Below are 21,962 nucleotides of genomic sequence, written 5' to 3'. Positions count from 1 at the left end.
ACTCCGAGACACCTGGACACTTTTTGAGAACTCTTCGTGGTACAAAGTAACAATGCGGACGCGATCGAACCGCGGTGTTGACAGTCTAGGCATGGTTGAACTACAGGCAACACGAGCCGTGTACCTCCTTCGTGGTGGAACGACTGGAACTGATCGGCGGTCCCCCTTCGTCTAAATGGCGCTGATCATGCATGGTTGTTCATAGCTTTGGGACGGTTTAGTGACATCTCTGAACAGTCAAAGGGACTGTGTCTGTGATACACCATCCACAGTTAACGTCTATCTTCAGGAGTTCTGGGAAACGGGATGATGCAGAACTTTTTTTGATATGTGTAGATTCAATGATAAATACGATGTAGCTACCGAAAATCCTTAACTTCCACTCGCAAAACTGCCTATTGTGAAGTCACAACGTATGTTTAAAATAAGAACTATACTTTCTTAGGGCGGGCTTTGCCCTATACAAAGATAGGACGGCTTAAATCATTGTCATTAGCCTGGCAAGACAAAACGTCTCTCGACCATCGTCTATGACAGCCACGAAATTCCCGCAGCTTTTTTGCAACCGCAAATGCAGCGCTGCCAAGCGAGTGGCATGTATAAACACACTGCGAAACAATTGCTTATTTACGTATGGGGTGTAGATGCCTGTTCAAAACGCTAATAATGTACTTCGGAGTTAGTTGTGTCGCTTCTAATTGTAGCAGCAACGAACAAAATCTCCAAGACTGTAAAACAAAAAACAAAAAAAACCGTTTCGAACGTATTAAAATGAGTCTAAAATCAGCTAAGAAACTTGTGAAACGATGTACAATCGGAGCAAACCTTCGGAATTCAGAAACTATATGGCAAGCACGCGGATATGCTCGTAATCAGTTCGTTCTGAACTTAAATACATCATGTCATAATTCATTTCCCGCATTATACTATTTTCGACTATACGATTACGTCTTTGCTAGTAAGAATCGAAATAACACTCTGCACAGAAATTCGTTAATATATGATTACATTAACAGGAGATGGAATATTACTTTAATTACATTTTCCTTTTCCTGCTGGAAAAGTCACCGTCACGTTTAGTGACTGGGAAATATAGAAGTAACACCATTAAAAATAACAGTCCATTCTTCTGTAACTCGCCGCTTGGAGCACTAACATCGCTTCATAGAGTTTCGTGACTGTGTCCTGTGACTGAAGGCAATTTCTAAAGCTTTTCTGGTCTTGATTGCCTTAGTAACGTGACACATTTGGCCAAGTTAATCTAACTTGTTTTGTTGATATATTTCGAATAACCAAGAAGTGAAGAATGTAATGTGAAAAGGATGCTTTCAAAATGCATTTTATTCATTTTGATTATGTTTGTATCTACAGCAAATTAACTCCGAAATCAATGATTGTTTGCTTACTGGTATTGCTTCTTGTTCGTCACATTTTCAGTTTTCAGTTTGTGTGCGCAAAATTTTTAATGTTCGCGTTTGCAAAAAAACTTACCCATGTATTCTTGCTAGCCCATAAACGTCTGCAATGAGGAAAGTACCAAAGCATGCTATCGTATCTTGTGCATGTCAACAAAATCACGTCATAGTGACGTCACGGTAAGTACCACTGCGGTTAATCATGGAGGTATGAAAGCAGTGAACCTAATGTTTTGGGCTACATATGATGGCGGACATCGGTTTCAAGTTTGTGACGTAATGACAGCTCCCTTCTTTTTTTACCTCCATGGTTTCAACGTTGATTTTATAATCAAACGCCGTCTCTGGACCAAAGATATTCCGCTGATATTTGTGAAGTTCTGTAAGTCGGTAGTCACGTTGCCGATAGAGACAGCTACCGCAAGAAGTCGTCGTTACTAGTCGGAAAGATCTGTTCCCAGTACGTAGTGTTTATTATTTTATTTTCTGGTGATCTAAAGTTAGTCCACAGATTTCCTCAGAATGGCTGAAAGGCGACAACGAGATGGCGTTATTACCGACAAGGTATGCAGTCTAATAATGTGACTGTGACACTCACGTCCCTCTTGAAGCACGGGTCTTTCCATATATATTCACTTACAGGACCAAGAGGAAATGAGGATCAACACGAGACAAAATTATCTTAAATTTTTGATGATCGGCGCCTTTGGCCTCCAAAACTTCCTCAGAACGACAGAATATGTTATTACTTACGGTGGAGGTAAGTCTGGAACGAGTTACAGCGCAGATTGTCTTATACTTGGTTATGTAGATTACAAACCCTATAGACATTGCGCAGTTTTCGAATTTTGAAATCAAAACAGTAAATAACGTTCAGAGAACTGTCCTCCTTGTTTATTGCGCAGAGTTAAAAAAATTTGGCAGAGCACAGAAATGTTGCACAGGCACCTTAATGCTTTGGAGTATTATTTTTCTACCATTTTTTTTTATTACTGAAATTATTTTTCTAAGCATACTTAGTAAAAATTAAATATTTCACTTATCTTTTTGAGAAATGTTATGTTGTCATTTGACATAACTTGCATACCATGTCTTGCTACAAAAAATGTTTCCCCCTTCAGAGGTATTCTCATGTGTGACTACAAATAAATGCGCAACCAGGAAATGCTAATGTAACCGTCAAAATATGACCTACACTCAGTTCTTGTACTTCAACGCTGGGACGTTCCACCAATGTGTCCCCATCCCCCATCAATCCATGAAATTATTGGTGCAGTATTTCGGAAAATACTGTACAGGATTTTTTACTTGTTCATCAACTTTAATTGCTGGACCGCTGAAATTGGTGTAAAGGTATGCGAAACGCATTTTCTTCCATTCGAAGCTACATTGGGATCAGTCATTTTCTACGAAGTTAAATATCTTTTTCAGATTTTACACTCTCCCAACCAGGCTGCGGTGTTCACCACCTTCTCCTGTACTCCTTCATCTCTCGCATCCATAATACCGATAACATCACACTGCACCTCAGTTTTTAAGCATTTTTCTACTCTGTTACCTGCGTTTTCTTATTTTTAGCTCTATAAGATTCCTTCAAATTCTTTATCAAAAACTTCGACCTCATTCGCTTCTGAAAAATACGTTTTTAGTGAAATGAGCTAATTAATGGGTAAAAATAATCAGGATGATCGTTACTCGTATCAAACATAAGCATAAATGATTTTCAAAATTTAAATGTAAAAGTGTATTTCATTAACTTCTAAAGAACATTAACTTTATCTACAAATGAATGTACTTATATTACACATTATGATGGTGCTTACAGATTTGATAACATGTTACTCTCAGTGTGAAGTAATAATATTTGCGCACACACACATACACAAAACACCCTTGCCTTTAGTACCTTAATCTTCCATTAATCTGAAACAGACTCAAACCCAAAAGACATTAGAAACACCACACAGACTACGGCACAAGCCGAACAGCCCATTAAACTTTAGAAACTTCCCACTGTTATATTTCCAGATTGAAAGTGAGGAATATACTCTACGTGGCAGACATTATAACTAAGTAGTTGCCATATGCCAACAGCAATTTAAGGCAAAAACACTCTCAGTTGTCAGTCGACGAAACATGTTGCTGACTGTTGACAAAATGAACGAGCGGAAAAAGATTCTATAACGATCCAAGGAGGTTCGAGTCCTCCGTCGGGCATGGGTATGTGTGTTGTCCTTAACGTAATTTAGGGGAAGTTAGATTAAGTAGTGAGTAAGCCTAGGAACCGATGACCTCAGCAGTTTGGTCCCATAGGAACTTAACCACTACCACACAACATATTCAATTGTGCACATATAGGAATACTACACTAGTGATAAGTGTGACACACATCAATAAAATCGTTCAAATGGCTCTGAGCACTAACTTCTGAGGTCATCAGTCCCATAGAACTTAGAACTACTTAAACCTAACTAACCTAAGGACATCACAGACAGCCATGCCCGAGGCATGATCCGAACCTGCGATCGTAGCGGTCGAGCGGTTCCAGACTGAAGCGCCTAGAACCGCTCGGCCATTCCGGCCGGCATCAATGAAATAATAAATAAATACCGTGGAAACATCAAAATCCTAAGATGTCCATATTGATGAGGATTTAAACTAGAGAAAGTGCATTTTGGAACTCATGAAATAACTTAGTTCAGCCACGTTTGCACTTAGAATCATTGCAAATCATGGGGAGAGACAAATCAGTAAGTTCACACATTCTGCATATTTTCCGTCAACAATGTCATATGGAGTAATGTTCTGGAGTAACTGATCTTTAAGAAGGAAAGTCAGTTGCTCAGAAACGTACTGTAAGAACGGTATGTGGGGTTCACGCGTGATCGTCTTGTAGACGTCTGTTTAAGGAGACCAGCTTTTTGACTGCTGCTGGACAGTATATTTATTCCCTCACGAAGTTTGTTGCAAATGAAACACAACAGTTAAAAAGGAACAATGATGTGCATAATTACAATAGCAGAAGGAAAAATGACATTCATTACGCCACACTAAAGTTGTCCTTAGCGAAACAGGAGTGAACAATGCTGTAACAAAAAATTTTGATCACTTGCTCAGTGATGTAAAATGTTTGCAGACATAAAGTAAAATTTGAAAATAAACTGAAAATGTTTTATCCTTGACAACTCGTCCTGCTCCGTAGAAGATTTTCTATTATCGTTTAAAAGGTGGTGGGTAGGAACGTCTACCACACATCTGTTGTTTAAGAAGAATATAATTAAAAAATTAAAGAACGTAAATGTTCAGCATATAGCCATATTTAGAATTTAATTTGCGATGCGAATGCAAAATGACTCTTTCAAAATCATTACGATTTGTCGTGCAGAATTATCCATGGAACATGAAACTAACTAAACAATACGCATCCATGCAACAGCCTATTCGTGACGTCATCAGACAGCTGCCTAAGACCGCAGAATCGCGCCGACGTATGCTGCTGGAGCTTGTAGTGGGCAAGACCTGGCGCTATCTTTTGTATACGTATCACTGAAGTGGTAATCCGGATCGTGGTCATCCACCTCCAGTTCCAGGTTGCTATCTAACGGCATCCAGAGGCGACCAAATTTTGACTTTCAATATTTCATACAGTTACTGATCGAATTTAAAACTTTGTCATAATGTCCTCATAAAGATCTGTACTCTTATGTTACCGGTTTAACGCAATAGGTCAAGTTAGAAACTGTATGTGTCTTGACGCAGAGTAACTCGTGAGGCGCAAATTACCCAGACAATGTTAATCCAGTATTTGAACATGAGAGCACTTAGTGTCTTCCAACAAACTTTAAAGATAATTTCAAATCTTTCCCAAACTTGTTCTCGCTCAGATGTTTAACGTCAAATATTTAACACATTAAAACATTGTAAAGTAACCACCCGCTTGAAACTGTTTTACAGGAAGGAGTTCTATTCTTTAAGAAAACAAGGTAGGTCGTTTACTGGTTTGGTGCTAAATCAAGCAAACAGCGCGAACTCTGCTCCACTACGAGCTCCATCACACACATCGGGCTGACCCGCAGTCTAAGGCGGTCCCTAGATAGCCAACAATACTGCCGTAATATTGACGTCCTCCCTCGATTTGTCAACGATATTGTCAATTATATTGCCAGTAATATTGTCCAGAAAAAAGGTGAATGAAAATTCGGTTCAAATAGCGTCGAAGTGCACACATAAACTTGTTGAGAGAATTGTGGTTACATAAAAAAATACTATCACAACATTATATGTGTTGATGGTGCAAAATTTGATAAATTACTGGAAACGCCACTTCCAATACATTGGCTTATCCTTACACACTTGAGCTCCCCCACCGATAAATTTCTCTGGACGCCCATATCCCCATCATCAAATAACTAAATAATACAATGAGAGACGCAGCTTCACCAAGTCAGTGTTTATTTATTAAGCTGTTGTTGTTGTGGTCTTCAGTCCAGAGACTGGTTTGATGCCGGCCGCGGTGGTCTCGCGGTTTTAGGCGCGCAGTCCGGAACCGTGCGACTACTACGATCGCAGGTTCGAATCCTGCCTCGGGCATGGATGTGTGTGATGACCTTAGGTTACTTAGGTTTAAGTAGTTCTAAGTTCCAGGGGACTAATGACCACAGCAGTTGAGTCCCATAGTGCTCAGAGCCATTTGAACTGGTTTGAAGCAGCCCTCTATGCTACTCTATCCTGCGCAAGCTTCTTCATCTCCCAGTACCTACTGCAACCTACATCCTTCTGAATCTGTTCAGTTTATTCATCTCTTGGTCTCCCTCTACGATTTTTACCCTCCACTCTGCCCTCCAATACTAACTTCTTGATCCCTTGATGCCTAAGGATATGCCCTACCAACCGATCCCTCCTTCTAGTCAAGTTGTGCCACAAACTCCTATTCTCCCCAATTCTGTTCAATACCTCCTCATTAGTTATGTGATCTACCCATCTAATCTTCAGCATTCATCTGTAGCACCACATTTCGAAAGCTTTTTTTCTCTTCTTGTTCAAACTATTTATCGTCCACGTTTCACTTCCATACATGGCTAAACTCCACACAAATACTTTCAGAAACGACTTCCTGACAATTAAATCTATACTCGATCTTAACAAATTTATCTTACCCGCATTCCTATTTTTTTATTCATTATTAAACCTACTCCTGCATTACCCCTATTTGATTTTGTATTTATAACCCTGTATACACCTGACCAAAAGTCTTGTTCCTCCTGCACACCGAACTTCACTAATTCCCACTACATCTAACTTGAACCTATCCATTTTCCTTTTAATTTACTAACCTACCTGCCCGATTAAGGAATCTGACATTCCACGCTCCGATCCGTAGAACGCCAGTTTTCTTTCTCCTGATAACAACGTCCTCCTGAGTAGTCCCCGCCCGGAGATCCGAATGGGGGACTATTTTACCTCCGGAATATTTTACCCAAGAGGACGCCATTATCATTTATCCATACAGTAAAGCTGCATGCCCTCGGGGAAAATTACGGTTGTAGTTTCCCCTTGCTTTCAGCCGTTCGCAGTACCAGCACAGCAAGGCCGTTTTGGTTGGTGTTACAAGGCCAGATCAGTCAATCATCCAGACTGTTTCCCCTGCAACTACTGAAAAGGCTGCTACCCCTCTTCAGGAACCACACGATTGTCTGGCCTCTCAACAGATACCCCTCCATTGTGGTTGCACCTACGGTACGGCTATCTGTATCGCTGAAGCACGCAAGCCTCCCCACCAACGGCAAGGTCCATGATTCATGGAGGAAGATTAAGCTACGATTCCTTATTCCTAACAGTTCTTTCGAACACTTAAAATGTACAAGTGCAGTTTCACCTTACACTGTTTGAGACATAAGTGGAGGAACGTGTCATACAAAAATACATGCACTAAAGGATTATATTCTGGTACGTAATGTATATTAACAGGTGAACATCTACATATACTTTTATTCATAATTTTGTATTACTTAATTTTTTTTAAAAAAATTCTTGCTTCGTCGCTCTTCCGATAGTTTCTGAGCGGCAAATCATATGATTCATCATTCTTCACACTCCTGTCGTTTACTCATCTCGTCCCACATCCCACAATGCCGGCAACGATTTACACTCTAATAACAATGCTCTACCCCCTCATTTTGAACTTTTCCACACAACAAACCTAACCTAAACTAGCGTCCTTTGTTTTACATCATACAAGACCGTTAAGGCTATTGTCATTATGGCCGGGCAGCTCATACTCGTATATTTCAGAAGTTTTTTTATGTTCTCGGTATTATTGTGCAACCGCAAAATCTCACACCTACACGTTCAGTATTATTACAGACCAGGAAGTAATGCACAATATTATTGACCGTGTAGGGGACGCTTTTGGGTGCAGTGAGAGTGTCACCGATACTGGTGGATTCCGCCAATGACCGACATCATCCTAAGACAGCCGATCTTTTCAAATCAGTACGCTACTATGTACACGATCACAATGTAGCTGATCTCATCGTCTGAACATACGAATTTCAGACGACAATCGGTGAAATTCAAATCAGTTTGATTTCTTTGCTCAAATGACCCACATCAAACTCATCATCTTCATCATCATCATCATTTTTGTGGGTCTTTGTCCCACTTCAACGTGGGGTCGACCTTGTTACTATGGATCTGGTGATTTTAGTGTCTGGGGGTGGCCAGATGCACTTCCTGTCGCAACCCTGTGCCCCCCGGGACGAAATTAGTGGACCTCAGCTGTCTGTGTCTAGTGTAAGCCATGAAATAGTGCGAACATTTTGAGACGTCTGTGAGGTGTGTAACAGAGGTGGGACATGGGGACCAGCCTGGTATTCACCTAGTGGGATGTGGAAAACAGCCTAAAAGCCACATCCAGGTTGGCTGGCACACTGGCCCTCGTCGTTAATCCGCTGGGCGGATTCGATCCAGGGCCAGAGTGCCTACCTAAGTCCAAGAAGCGGCGCATTAGAACCCTCCGCTAACCTGGCGAGTCATGTCTGACATCAAACTGTCTTTAAGAAACTGATAGATTTAGTTAAAGAAGAAGTTTCTGAATCCTGAGGATAAAAATATCATAATCGGAATACAGTTCGCCATCTACAAGGTGTGTGAGAACAGTAATGAGACTGACAACACTGTGAGCGATCTGGCAACGCTGTGTTGTTCTACTTCCACACGCTTTCCTCGCGTTTCAGCTCTATACAGCCATCCCGTGCTTTCTGAGAGCTCTGGCAGTGAAGTGAGTTTTTATTGTGTGTTTCGAAAATGGAACACCGGAATTTAGAGTAAGGTTATGTCATCAAGTTTTGTGTTATAATCCGCTAGTGTGATCCTTGAAAAGTTGAAGCACGCCTATGGGGAACATTCTTTATCAAGAGCACAAGTTTTTCAGTGACACAAATCATTTTAGGAAGGCTGAGAACACGTTGAAGAAGAACTTCGCTCAGGGAGACCTTAAACTTCAAAAACAGATGAAAACGCCGAACATGTGCATGCTTTGTGAGATCAGACCGACATTTATCAATAAGGATGATGGGTGACGTGTTAATCTTTGACACTTCCGCCATACATTACATTTTGACTAAAATTTCGCACATGAAAAAGGTTTGTGCCAAAATCGTTACGAAAAGGACAGTCGAAGAAATGTGTGCGTTGATTTCTTGAGAAGATTGCCAATGGCCACGAATGGTTCAGGCGTGTCGCCATAGGTGATGAATCTTGGATTTTTCAGTAAGATCCTTAGACCATGCAGCAAAGTGAGGAATGGCACACTTAGAAGTCTCATCGACAGAAGAAAGCTCGAATGAACAAATGGAAATCAAAACAAAGCTGATTTGCTTTTTCGATAGAAAGGTATCGTGCATAAAGAATTTGTTCCATCAACCAAGTCCTTGAAAGGCTCAGGAAAAGGGCTGAACCGAGTGAGACCAGCCATTGCAGATAAGTGGATGCTATATCATGAGAACGCAATATGACGCACAGCCACTTCGACTACGAAATGTTTTTCATCTAAAGGAATTCCTGTTGTACCATAGCCCACCCATTCACCTGATATGAGTCGTTCTGACTTTTTTCTTTCCTCAAAATTGAAAGATGTCTTAAAAGGAAGTCGTTTTGGGATTCAAGAGAACATTCAAAAGAATGTGACCAACACGTTAAAAGTCCTACCAATTGAAGCCTTTCGGTGCTGCTACCAACACTGGAGACAACGCCCCTGCCAGGGTGCAGCTGCCAAAGGAAACATTTTGAAAGGGAAATATTGTTCAAAAAATGGTTCAAATGGCTCTGAGCACTATGGGACTTAACATCTATGGTCATCAGTCCCCTAGAACTTAGAACTACTTAAACCTAACTAACCTAAGGACGTCACACAATACCCAGTCATCACGGGAAATATTGTTGTTTGAAAAAAAAAAAACTTTGATAGATAAAAAATCTTTCTCATTACTTTTCTCAAACACCACGTAAGGACTGATATCATGGGTTTATTGGAAACCACAAGTATGCAGAATTGTTATCGGAAATATTAGGCCTAAATTATAGCCTAAAAATAATTTGTTCAATTGAGAAGGCTGGCGTATCTCATGTTAAAGTTACTGTACTGGATCTTTTTTTGGGTTTTGGTAGGTGAACATTACCTGTCCACAAATTATTATTAATGCTTACTGACGTATTTATGGCAGTGGGGTGGTGATTCTGTTAAATGAAGTGGTTTGCAAATGTGATGCATCTGTTTCTACTCTACAGTGCTTTAGGTGTTCTGGGGATTTTAATTTTAATTTTTGAGGTTGTTTTTCACACATATGCTGAATGACAGTGACAGGTTAATTGACATATGTCTGCACAGCTATTACGTTTTCATCTCGTACAAGTCATTAAACAGAAAACATGAATTTTGGACTTATGGACATTTCCTATCTTATTTCATTCTCCTCTTATAAAGAGATCTTGTTAGACAAAGTGATTTCATGTGTTCGGTGCTATCTGTTGTAGGACATTTAGGGACTGTTATATTTCCAGTTCTGTTTCTATCCCACATGGATAGTATGCTATTTCTTAATTCTGCTATTTATTGGCTTATTGACTGCCTGGATCCAGTATCAACAGTATGTGAGATGACACTCCATATAATAAACTTTTAAAACCCATTGCAATTATATCTCTATTTTAATTTAATATGAAGAGATTTATGTTTCCCTTCACAATTAAATGGTTTATTGGCTCATGTGCTCAATATTATGTGTAGTAAGACATGTAGGGATTTTTGTAATTATTAAGGTTGTTTCTATTCCTACATAAGTAGATTATATTTCTTTAATCTTCAGTAGAATGTTTATTGGTTCATTGACTACGTGGATCCAGCATCAGTAATGATATAATTTGAAACTTTAGACAAACCATTGTAATTATAATGATTTTGTTTTAGATTGATAAGAAATTAATGTTGTTCTTATTACTACAGTACTTTCATTAGCTTTGTTAGCCTTTGGCTTCTGTGCCAGCAAAAATGTGGTATTTAAGGACTAAAAGGTCATGTCAACATAGGAGTTAGGTTGTTTTTAATTTTTCTTTTACTTAGTGTAATGTCAGACATAGCATGACAACAAGAGTATATTACCCACCACAGCCTATCCCCTTTAGCACTTGCCTCTCTTTGTCATCACTTGTCATCCACTTTTTTGGGGGTCTTACTATAATTATAATTGCACTATATTTTAAACCTATTTACATAATGTTTAATACAACATATTTTGCATGTTACATTTTTGTATAATTTATAAATATCATCAGCCTTTACATGTCGTATGTCCCATATGCACCTTATCTATTATTACTCAATTGCGTATGTTCCCATAATCAATTCGTCTGTACCGCAATAAATGTGACCTGCTTACTGTATCAGATTATAATGTTTCCATGATTGGGATAAGCTTCCTTACTTTCTAAATTATGACCTATGTTGGTACATGAACTCTCTAATTTTATACTTTCTTGTATTATATTTTTGTTTTCAGAGTGTTTCTTCCTAGGTGTAAGGCAAGTCCTATTCACATTATCTTATGCCTGACCATACATTCTGTATTTTATGATATTTCGCCCTAATGCTACCCTTTATTTGTCCTCCCTTCCTCTCCCCCCTCCTATGCCTATACATGCCTTTAATGGACTATTGTGTACATGCAGGTTATGGCTTAGTGTATTATATATTTGGACAAGTGTTTTGTACTTTTTCTTGGCCTGTATAAATCAGATTTAATCTCTTCATTGACCGATGTAACTTGTGTATTTAGTTCAATTAAAGTAAGTTTAATTCCTTTTCATACCTTATGCCTTCAGTAATTGCACAATATAATCCTAGATAATCCTGTCATTGGCGCTATTGCTCCTTGTTAAGTGCCCCTCTCCCTTCCCACTGTTTACCTCAGCCAATTTTTAGGTTCCTTTTCATCTTTTTCTCCAATTGTCTGATATCTTCACCACCCATGTCAACCCCTAAGTCTAAGTCATCAGCCCCCTCCACCTCCCACTTTCCCTCTGAATAATTCTATGTTTATTTCATTGACAACTTTCCCACCACCTCCCTAGCACCATTTCCACACATTTTGTTTTCGATTCCACTCCCCACCCCCCACCACCACGCCCCCTACATATTTCTAAACATCCGACCAGTATATGAACTGTGCATTTATTTCCTTAGATTTTATGCAGTACATCTCTTCTATCACATATTGGTTACAACACATAATATATTAATAGCAAACTTCTGTAATTTTGTTTATCATGTTTATCTATAACACACAGACCCATGTTATAAAAAGTTTTGACAGATGATTCTGTTCTGTCATGGTTACAATTGTTCCACACTTCATTGATGTATGGGTGTTTGTCATTTACACCAATGTATGATGTAGGATACTCTATTCGAAACCATGTCATATTTTCTTGGTATAAGCATATTTTTTACACCTTGTATTCACAGATAACGCATGTCTTCCAAAGATGTATTCACATAAGTATTCACGTACGTATTCACCAGTGATCTGTACCTAAACTGGATGTCGAACTACAATTGTTTGAGTGTGCTAGCCAAAGATCATGTTGTTGCTTGGGCGTTATGTTCCAGTTTGTTAAGAAACAAAAGTGTTGTAACGCAAAAGAAAATACTTTCTGATATTGTGTCTTCCTAAGTTTCTGAAACCCTATGTTCCTGATACCATCAGAACGATGTAACCAACTGATTCAAATATAACGCAAAAACAGTATGAATCTGCTATGTAATTTCTGAGCTCGAGCGTGATATGTGTGTTTGACAAGCTGATCAGATAATTGTTTCTGATTTATTTCCTCAGTGCCTTATGTACTAATTCTATTTTCGTTCAAAACAACACTGTAAGATTCAGTAGAAATTGACAAATTACTCTGCATAACCTTTAAAACATTATTTTAATTAATAAATTAAATGCTGAAAGCAATGCAGACGCCTGTTATAAAAAGTTGATATCATTTGCTTAGACATACTGTTACTGAAGAAGGAAAAGAAATATGAATCAATTAATTAAGTATTCTTTAAGCAGAAATCGACATGGGTATCTACTTCTCAATCTAAAGTTAAATATGCTTTTATATAGGTACTTTCATCTATAGTCATACTAAACTGCAATGCCTGTGATGTTTTAATATACTTTGCAGTGCCCTTCAGTCGTGCACACAGGCACTGCAGCGACCAGTGGCTGCATGAAATATGAGAATCATATTCATATTTGTAAATAATGCTAAAGTATGGCTGCACTGTTCATTGATGACAATGAATATTTGAGCACAGGCCAGGGTTCTAACCTAGATCTTCCATCACTTGAAGCAAGCAATCACCTTTTCTGCCTCAGCCACCTGAACACACTCTCCAGACCAACTTTAACTTTCACATGTCACCAATTTTGTCTATATCCTCTACTTGAACAGACCGTGTGAGTGCCATACAGGAAGATCTTGTGATAAAAGCTGAAGCCCAGTTATACACGTCCATGTCTGAAGAATGTCACATTAGAACAACTTGGGAGTATTGGGGTAAAGTGAATTCTGGGCCAATTTGTTTATGTGGGTTGTATGCATTCAGGGGCAAGCATACATTCAAGGGTAAATTTCCCGTCTCCCCACTTAACCTAACTAATTTATTACTTGCAGGGGTTTGATATATGACCCCCTGCTGGATCAGCCATCCATGTGAGGACCCCCCCATTCCACCCTCTCCCCCACCCTTATGGAAAATACCCAGCCATCCCCCTGTCAATATTACCACACTTTTTGTAACAAATTAATTGACTAATTAATTGAATTGATCAAGTAATTACCCTCTCCACACCCCACTTCCCCCTCCCCTCTCCCATCTGGAAATTGGCTTGAAAAAAGACTCAGTTTGTGATGAGCTGCTGTAGAAGAGGGATCTTATGACACAAATCACAAATCAATGACAACAATAATATATTGTTCAGTTCAATTTGCATATTCTTTATTTAATCAGTTTCCAGGAGACAGGGCTTCTCCCCTCCCATCCCCCACTTCCCCCCACCCGTCCTCCACCTGTAAACTAGTGGGAGCTGCCGCACTTTGAGGATTTCATAACAGGAAATGGACAGTAAATTCGATCAATATATTGTTTATTTAAACATTAATTTAAATAAATAATTAAACTGGTGGGGAAAGCTGGGCTGTGCTTTTCTATATTTGGGCAGGAAAAATGGCCCACTCTTATGATGTCACAATTGCAATATCAAAAAATGATAAAATAGTCGATTTGCACTACCCTATCAGATTAATTGTTTAACAAGTTACAGGAGACACGGTAGGGAAAAAGCTCTGGAAGATGTGCTCTGGAAGATGCTAGTCAAATAGATCGATTAAACACTAGCCAAAACCTTACAACGATTCTTCTTTGTAATAAAATATATTTTCTATGTTTGAGAACCACTTGTGTACATTTTGCAAATCAGGTAATTAAATTTCCGCTACAAATAGATCAGAGCGCTAAATATATCCAAGGTCTTGCATGCACATCTGAGAACACAAGCACCCTCCTCCACTGCAGTATTTAAACATATGTGGCTGAAAAAGGAACCACACTTGCGATTATGAAACACATGGCATCCTCCGACTGGAGGAGTGGCGGGAGCCGAGGTCAGGCCAGCCAAGAGATGAGTAGAGACACACATGTCGGCCACACTGGCAGTTGCATGCCCATCTCCCGGTATCCACACACCAGCTCTACCAGATGTTCAGAGGCCAGAGAGACTGTTACCATGACCACTCACACATCAACCAGCCAATTTAAAGGGAAGAATAATCATCCAGCACAAACACTCTCCGTATTTAATCTTCTCAAAATTCTACATAAAAGTTGAAAATACACGCAACACACGCTTCCTCTTTTGTCGCTGCTCAACCACCATACTGGTCAGTCCGCTATTCAGCCACCTACAGGACACCACGAGCACCGCTGCTGGGACACGTCCCCACAGCTGCAGGCGGGAGCCAACTAGCTGAAGCCTTGTAACCAGCCAGTCGGCACAGACTAAGCCGCCACTTTGGGTCAGCCATGATCGCCCCAGACACTGGCTGTGACCCACTATGAGACACGCAGGTATCCCTGACGTAGACCCCCCCCCTCTCCAGTTTAAAAAACTCCAATCCTAGGCGAGGATGTTGTCCATACAAATGGCTTTTTGATGCGAAATGTAGATTTCTCCCTTTTATACACTTTATTTTTGAAGACAGAAGAAACTGGAGCATACATGTTTCCATATCGCTAAAGAATCTTCACTTATTGCGAAAATCCTGTACAACTGTATGGTACAGGCTATAGTTCCTCTATGTATTCTTTTATCAGGTACAAAAATCTGTTTTTATCAGCTTAATAACTCTCACGTCCTGCATCACGGAATGCTAAGGGCATGCTCTGTCTCTGCCACAGGATAACCTCTTCAATTTCAACCTCTCTTAGGGTAGCCAGACGCCTCATCACCTACAAAGTAACTTAAGGTAAGCAAATAGCACCACAGAAAAGTTTTAAATACCATGTTAATACTGAAACGTCCCCTTGGAAAAATTATACACGACTGTGCTTAAACTGACACACAATATTTTTAGCGCAACGCAATCTGACCCCTACAAGAGAATGGCCCTGACTAACATTAACCTATACCTTTCACAAATCACTTACCTCACAAAAATCTTCGTTACTCAAGCTACTGCAATACAGCGAGCGCCACTACTGCCAGCGAAATAAAAGATTCGAACTACGGAAGGCACTAACTACTGAGAGGCATAGTTAGCAAATGAAATATTTTAATAGAGAACCAACAATGTATTTACCTTAATAGTCATAATATATATAGCAGTTCATGACATCCAGTCTTACAAATTTCAAAACTCCGCCATTTCTCTCCCCACATCCACCACTGCCGGCGGCTCACCTCCAACTGCGCAACGCTACGCGCTGTTAACAGCCAACTGCCCAACACTAAAATGGCAGACAACAATGCAAACTAGCCACATACTGCACACAGCACAGCCAGTGATTTTCATACAGAGCGCTACGTGGCGTTACCAATAAGAAAACCTAAACAGCCTACTTACAATACTATGTATCACTTTATAAAATCGGTAATACAGCTGATTTTATTATGATGGCCATCTCTCCTTGTGTAGGCGGGAGATCGAAATTTCGTTAAAACATCTCGCTACAGCAAGAAAACGCCTGATTACCACTCCAACTCGGGACTCATATCTCTGGTACTCTCGCCATCACCTCCACACATTGGGCAGCACGTCATAGATTTCCAATAGATTGATTAATTATATAAATTGATCATGAGAGTACCTTTACACGTGAGCAAATTCTTTCCTGCAGTCGAATTACAGTCGTCAGATAACCATTACAGACACTTCTGTGACATCTCTAGGAGTTTCCCACAGGCTAGGTAGTCACTTTCTTTGATACGAAATGGGTGGTAACCTCTTTGGCTAGATAGCCATTTTCTCTGATACCTAAATCGGTGGTAACCCCTTCAAATAGTTGAAGATATCCAATGCCAGTTACATTTCGTCTGTCAGTTACCTTATCATGGTGGTGGAAATAAGGAACTTAGAATTCCGGTTTACCACTCCTGAGCTAATCCTGCTGAGACCTGTTGGCCTATGGGGGGCAGTAGGATGCTACACTCTCCTTTCCAACCCCGCATCTCCTCCTCCGTCCTTGTCACCACTGCCACCACAATCTAGTATGTGAACAGCTGCCACCTCCACGATGTCACGAAGCTCCACCCACAAGTCAGGGCTATACTGCTCCCTGCCGACAGGCCACCGCTTGCCATGGCAAACAGCTGTTAATGACCCCAGATTTCCAAACGTTGGCCTACCCTTCTCAGAAGGACGGTACGCTTAAATGGGGCTAGGCTAAATATCAATGTATTGAACAGTATGATTCCGCTCATCCCACCTGCAAAACCCAAACGTTTCGAGATGTGTTTTCGAAATATACTGGGAAGGCTAACCCAGTGAACAACAGTGAACAGCTTTCCTGTTGACCACCCCATCCCAAATGTGTATGAGCCTGCAGACCTGACTTTCCCTCGGAATACAGCTCTGTAGAGGCTGTCCTATTGGCTTCCGCCAAATCAGTGGGTGGATGCTTCGAAAACTCAAATGAGAATCCCTGGAATGAAGCCGATGTTCTTTTCAAGAAATGCTACTAAGAACCACTATTTGAAGATCACTGCAGAAGGTTTCTACTGCCGTCAATATATGTTTCGCGTAAGGACCATGAAGATGAGAGACGAGAAACTGACGCTCATATGGAGGTATATAGACGGCTTTTTTCTTCTCGCTCTGTTTTCGAGTGAAATGAAAAAGGAGATGACTAGTAGTGGTACAGAGTACCATCTGCCATGCACCTTACAACTGTATGCGAAGTCTGCAGACATATGTAGGTGTAAACTGAGTTTGCCTATTTAGATGTCAGTCCATCAATTAATAGGCACACTAAACTCACGGAAGAATTTTGTCTCTTGTTTATCGAGAAAACAAAAGACCCAACTTCTGTTGCTGACTGTCTCTCGGTAAAAATGTTCTTATTAGTCCCTAACTTTCTCACTGCAGTCACTTTCTTGGGGAATGGCAGCCCATTCTTCACGGATGGCTGCACTGAGGATAGTTATCTATGTCGGTCAGTGAGGCCTGGCACTAAGTTGGCATTCCAAAACATCCCAAAGGTGTTCTATAGGATTCATGTCAGAGGACTCTGTGCACGCCAGTCCATTACAGGGATGCTACTGTCGTGCGACCACTCCTCCACAAGCTGTGGATTATGAACAGGTACGCGATCTTGTTGAAAGATGCAATAGCCATCCCCAAAGTACTCTTCGACAGTGGGAAGCAAGAAGGTGCTTAGAACATCAATGTAGTCCTGTGCTGTGATAGTGTCACGCAAAATAGCAAGGGGTGCAAGCCTCTCCATGAAAAACACGACAACACCATAACACCACCAGCTCCGAATTTTACTGTTGGCACTACAGACACTGCCGCCCCCCACCCCCCGCCTAACCGTCATAATACTTGCAGTGGATCCGGATGCAGTTTGGAATGTATGATGGTCTGGATAGATGTCAGCCTATTACATAGTATTACCCCCTTCAACTGCCGGCAGTCACTGTCAGTCAACAGACGAGGTCATTCAAATGGTTCAAATGGCTCTGAGCATTATGGGATTTAACATCTGAGGTCATCAGTCTCTTAGGACTGGGAACTACTTAAACCTAACTAACCTAAGGACATCACACACAAACAGTCCGAGGCAGGATTCGAACCTGCGGCCGGCGGACGAGGTCGTCCTGATGTTTTTACGCTGTACGTGTCCCTTCACGTTTCCACTTCAATATCACTTCGGAAACTGTGGCCCTAGGGATGTTTAGGAGGATGGAAATCTCGAGTACGGACATACGACACAAGTGACACCCAATCGCCTGACCACGTTCGAAGTCCGTGAGTTTCACGGAGCGCCCCATTCTGCTCTCTCACGGTGTCTGATGACTACTGACGTCACTGATATGGAGTATCTGGCAGTAGATGGCAGCACAATGCACACTATATGAAAAACGTACATGTCTTAGGGGTATTTTGATACTTTTAATCACATAGTGTAATTCAGAACCACTGCAAGAGTAGGGAGACATTCAGGACTTAATCACATCATTGCTCATTTTTTACCTCAAAGTGTAGTTCGATAGTGGACCAACCATGGTACTATAATTCGTCTAGAGAAGGGCAAATCCGTATGGGTAGTACACATACGTGTAGTGCTGGCTATGCTAGCAAATGCAGTACTTACACGCTTGCCTAACTATCGCACATCAAGAGCCAATTAAACAACAAGCATAGGCCAAACCAAAGAAGAGCCAATGTTCCCTCTAGAAACAGCATTCATCTTAGTACTACTCACACCTCAATCCAAACTACAGCATAAAAGTCTGTAATTGATACATTGTTGGGATTTGCAGTCACTCTCCTCCTACACCATCACTCCTTAATGGATGGAACACGCCCTCCTTAAAAAGGCATGCGGATGAATTTGAGCCTGACATAGTCTTCTGCTTTAGCTCCCTGGCTTTTCAGTTCTTGGTGTTTGGACTGCTTCTCTTAAGATTTTAGTAAATAAATCCGAACCCGACATGTGCATTCTACTTCAATTGGCTCCTGATGCTTACTGTTAGGATTTGTTAGTATGACATTTGTGTTTGTGTTGTGTTACGATTTTTGGAGCAACTTGCCGCACTGTCTAATGGAGGAACAAAACAGTATTTCAGAATATGGTTTTGGGTTTCTTTTGACTAAGACTAGACGTATATCTAACGCTAAAAATAAAAATAAAGTAAGTAAGATAGAGTACCTCCAGTGGTCACAAGTTCCTTTCACTACCGTAACACAACACATGTATACTGTCATATTTTGTAAACAAATATGGCGTCTGGAAACTATTATGTGCAAGGATCATATAGCAGAAGAGAAAACAGTATCACATAGTGCAAAGAATACACATTGTACGAGGGTCACTCCAAAAGAAATTCACATTATTTTTTAAAAAATCCATCTTTTATTCTACATGTTTGAAAGTTTTACAGCGTGTAGATACATCCTTTGGGAACAATATTTTCACTTCTCCACATAATTTCTATCCCTCGCAACTGCCTTACGCTATCTCGGAACCAGCGCCTGTGTACCCGCAAGGTAAAATTCTGGGCCAACCTGTTGGAGCCACTGTTTGGCAGCATGCAACAGGAAGTCATCATCTTCCAACCTTGTTCCACGAAGAGAGTCTTTCAGTTTCCCAAACAGATGATAGTCACTTGGAGCCACGTCAGCACTGTAAGGCGGATGTTTCAGTGTTGTCCATCCGAGTTTTGTGATCGATTCCATGGTTTTTTGACTGACATGTGGTCGTGCATTGTCGTGCAACAGCAAAACATCCTACTTTTGCCGATGTGGTTGAACACGACTCAGTCGAATTTGAATCTTCAGTGTCGTCACATATGCGTCAGAATTTATGATGGTTCCACTTGGCATGATGTCCACAAGCAAGAGTCCTTCAGAATTGAAAAACACCGTAGCCACAACTTTTCCAGCAGAAGGTGTGGTTTTGAAATTTTTTTTTCCTTGGGTGAATTTGCATGATGCCACTCCGTTGATTGCCTCTTCATCTCTGGTGAAAAATGATGGAGCCATGTTTTATCACCTGTCACAGTTCTTTCAAGAAATTCATCTTCACCATTCTCGCACTGTTCCAAAAGTTCGCTTCATACCGTTTTTCTTGTTTCTTTGTGAGCCACTGTCAACGTCCTGGGAACCCACCAGGCACAAACCTTTTTTAACGCCAACACTTTCAGTATTCTGCAAACACTTCCTTCCTCTATCCCAATGTAGCGTGACAATTCGTTCACTGTGATGCGTCTGTCAGTAGTCACCAATTCGTTAACTCTCTACACTTTGGAGTCTGTGCAGTACGAGGCCTGCTGCTGCGAGGGCAATCCTCAATGTTGACTTGCACACTTTCATCACGTAACCTGCTTGCCCACCGACTAACTGTATTGCGTTCGACAGCAGCATCTCCATACACTTTTTTCAACTTCTTGTTGATGTTTCCCACTGTCTCGTTTTCACAGCACAGGAATTATATGACAGCACGTTTTCTTCTGATGAACGTCAAGTGTAGCAACCATCTTGAAGACATGCTGTGACGGTGCCACTCACGGGAACAGGTTGAACTAAGTTTGAAAACAAACAGGAAGGATGTATCTACACACATGCAGAATGAAAACTGTATTTTTACAAAAGTAGTGTGCATTTCTTTTCGAGTGACCATCGTAACAACATTGTTACAGAATAAACCTTAAAGGATTATGATTGTTTTGAAGTGTCGAATACATACATTGGAATAAATATTTAAGGTGGTACAGAAATCCGATTTTGAGAAATTAATACGGCTTAAACTGCATACTCGTTCATACAATCATGTCACATATCAAAAACTTTAAGTACAATAATTATATTGGCTACAATGGTAAAATTGTATACAAGTAACAATTTTGGTTGGGATTACAGATATATATGAAAGGCTGGAGGCAGAGGGAGAGGAAGAGAAAGAGGAAGTGAGAGGAAGAGAGGGTGGAAGGAGTGATTGTATGAGAGCAAATTTTCCAAAGCAGGGGGTCTTAAATTATATCTGTTACATGTAACAAGTGCCTGAAGGATACGGTAATACATTGGATAATGCATTAAAATATGCAGATGGACATACAGTTTGTGCCAGTAGTTGATGTACATATAGTTTCAAGCTCACAGCGGTTACAAACTGTTGGTGTGATGATATATTTGTAAAGGAGGTCAATCCCTTGTACATATCGGGGTTGTCATGGTAACACAACTAAATATTCATGGTAAATATTAAGGTGTGTGTTTGTGTGTGTGTGTGCATTGCAAATTTAATAACGTATACAGTTGCTGAAAACAGAGATGATGCTATTGTAAATATTGTTATTTTTGTCGTTTAAGATGGATTCGGGTCGTTTTGTTTGGTGTTTGCATATTTGAAGTGTTTCAAAGTCGTCTAGTTTTTTGCCTTTTGGTTCGATGTGTAGGATGCTGATACTTGAGTTGTTAACGTGGTGTTTTGTTTCATGCAGATGGGTTGCTATTGCTGAGGTGTGGTATTTTTTGGTTTTTAGTGCGCCCATGTGATCCATCTGTCTGGCCTATGTAGAAGCAGTCACAGTCGAAACATCCAATTTTGTACGCACCTGTATGATGAAGTCGGTTTTGTGTGCTGGTGTTGTGGGGTAACTTCTGTCGAATCTTGTTATCTGTGGTAGAGGATATGTTTATGCCTTTTCGTTTCAAGACATTGGCAGGCTGTTATGAAATGTTACCTGGAAAGAGGATTGTATGGAAGATGTTTTCTTTTTG

The sequence above is a fragment of the Schistocerca gregaria genome, chromosome 3, assembly GCF_023897955.1.
Source record: "Schistocerca gregaria isolate iqSchGreg1 chromosome 3, iqSchGreg1.2, whole genome shotgun sequence".
NCBI classification, from domain to species: Eukaryota; Metazoa; Arthropoda; class Insecta; order Orthoptera; family Acrididae; genus Schistocerca; species Schistocerca gregaria.
Note: the sequence above shows the minus strand (reverse complement) of the source record.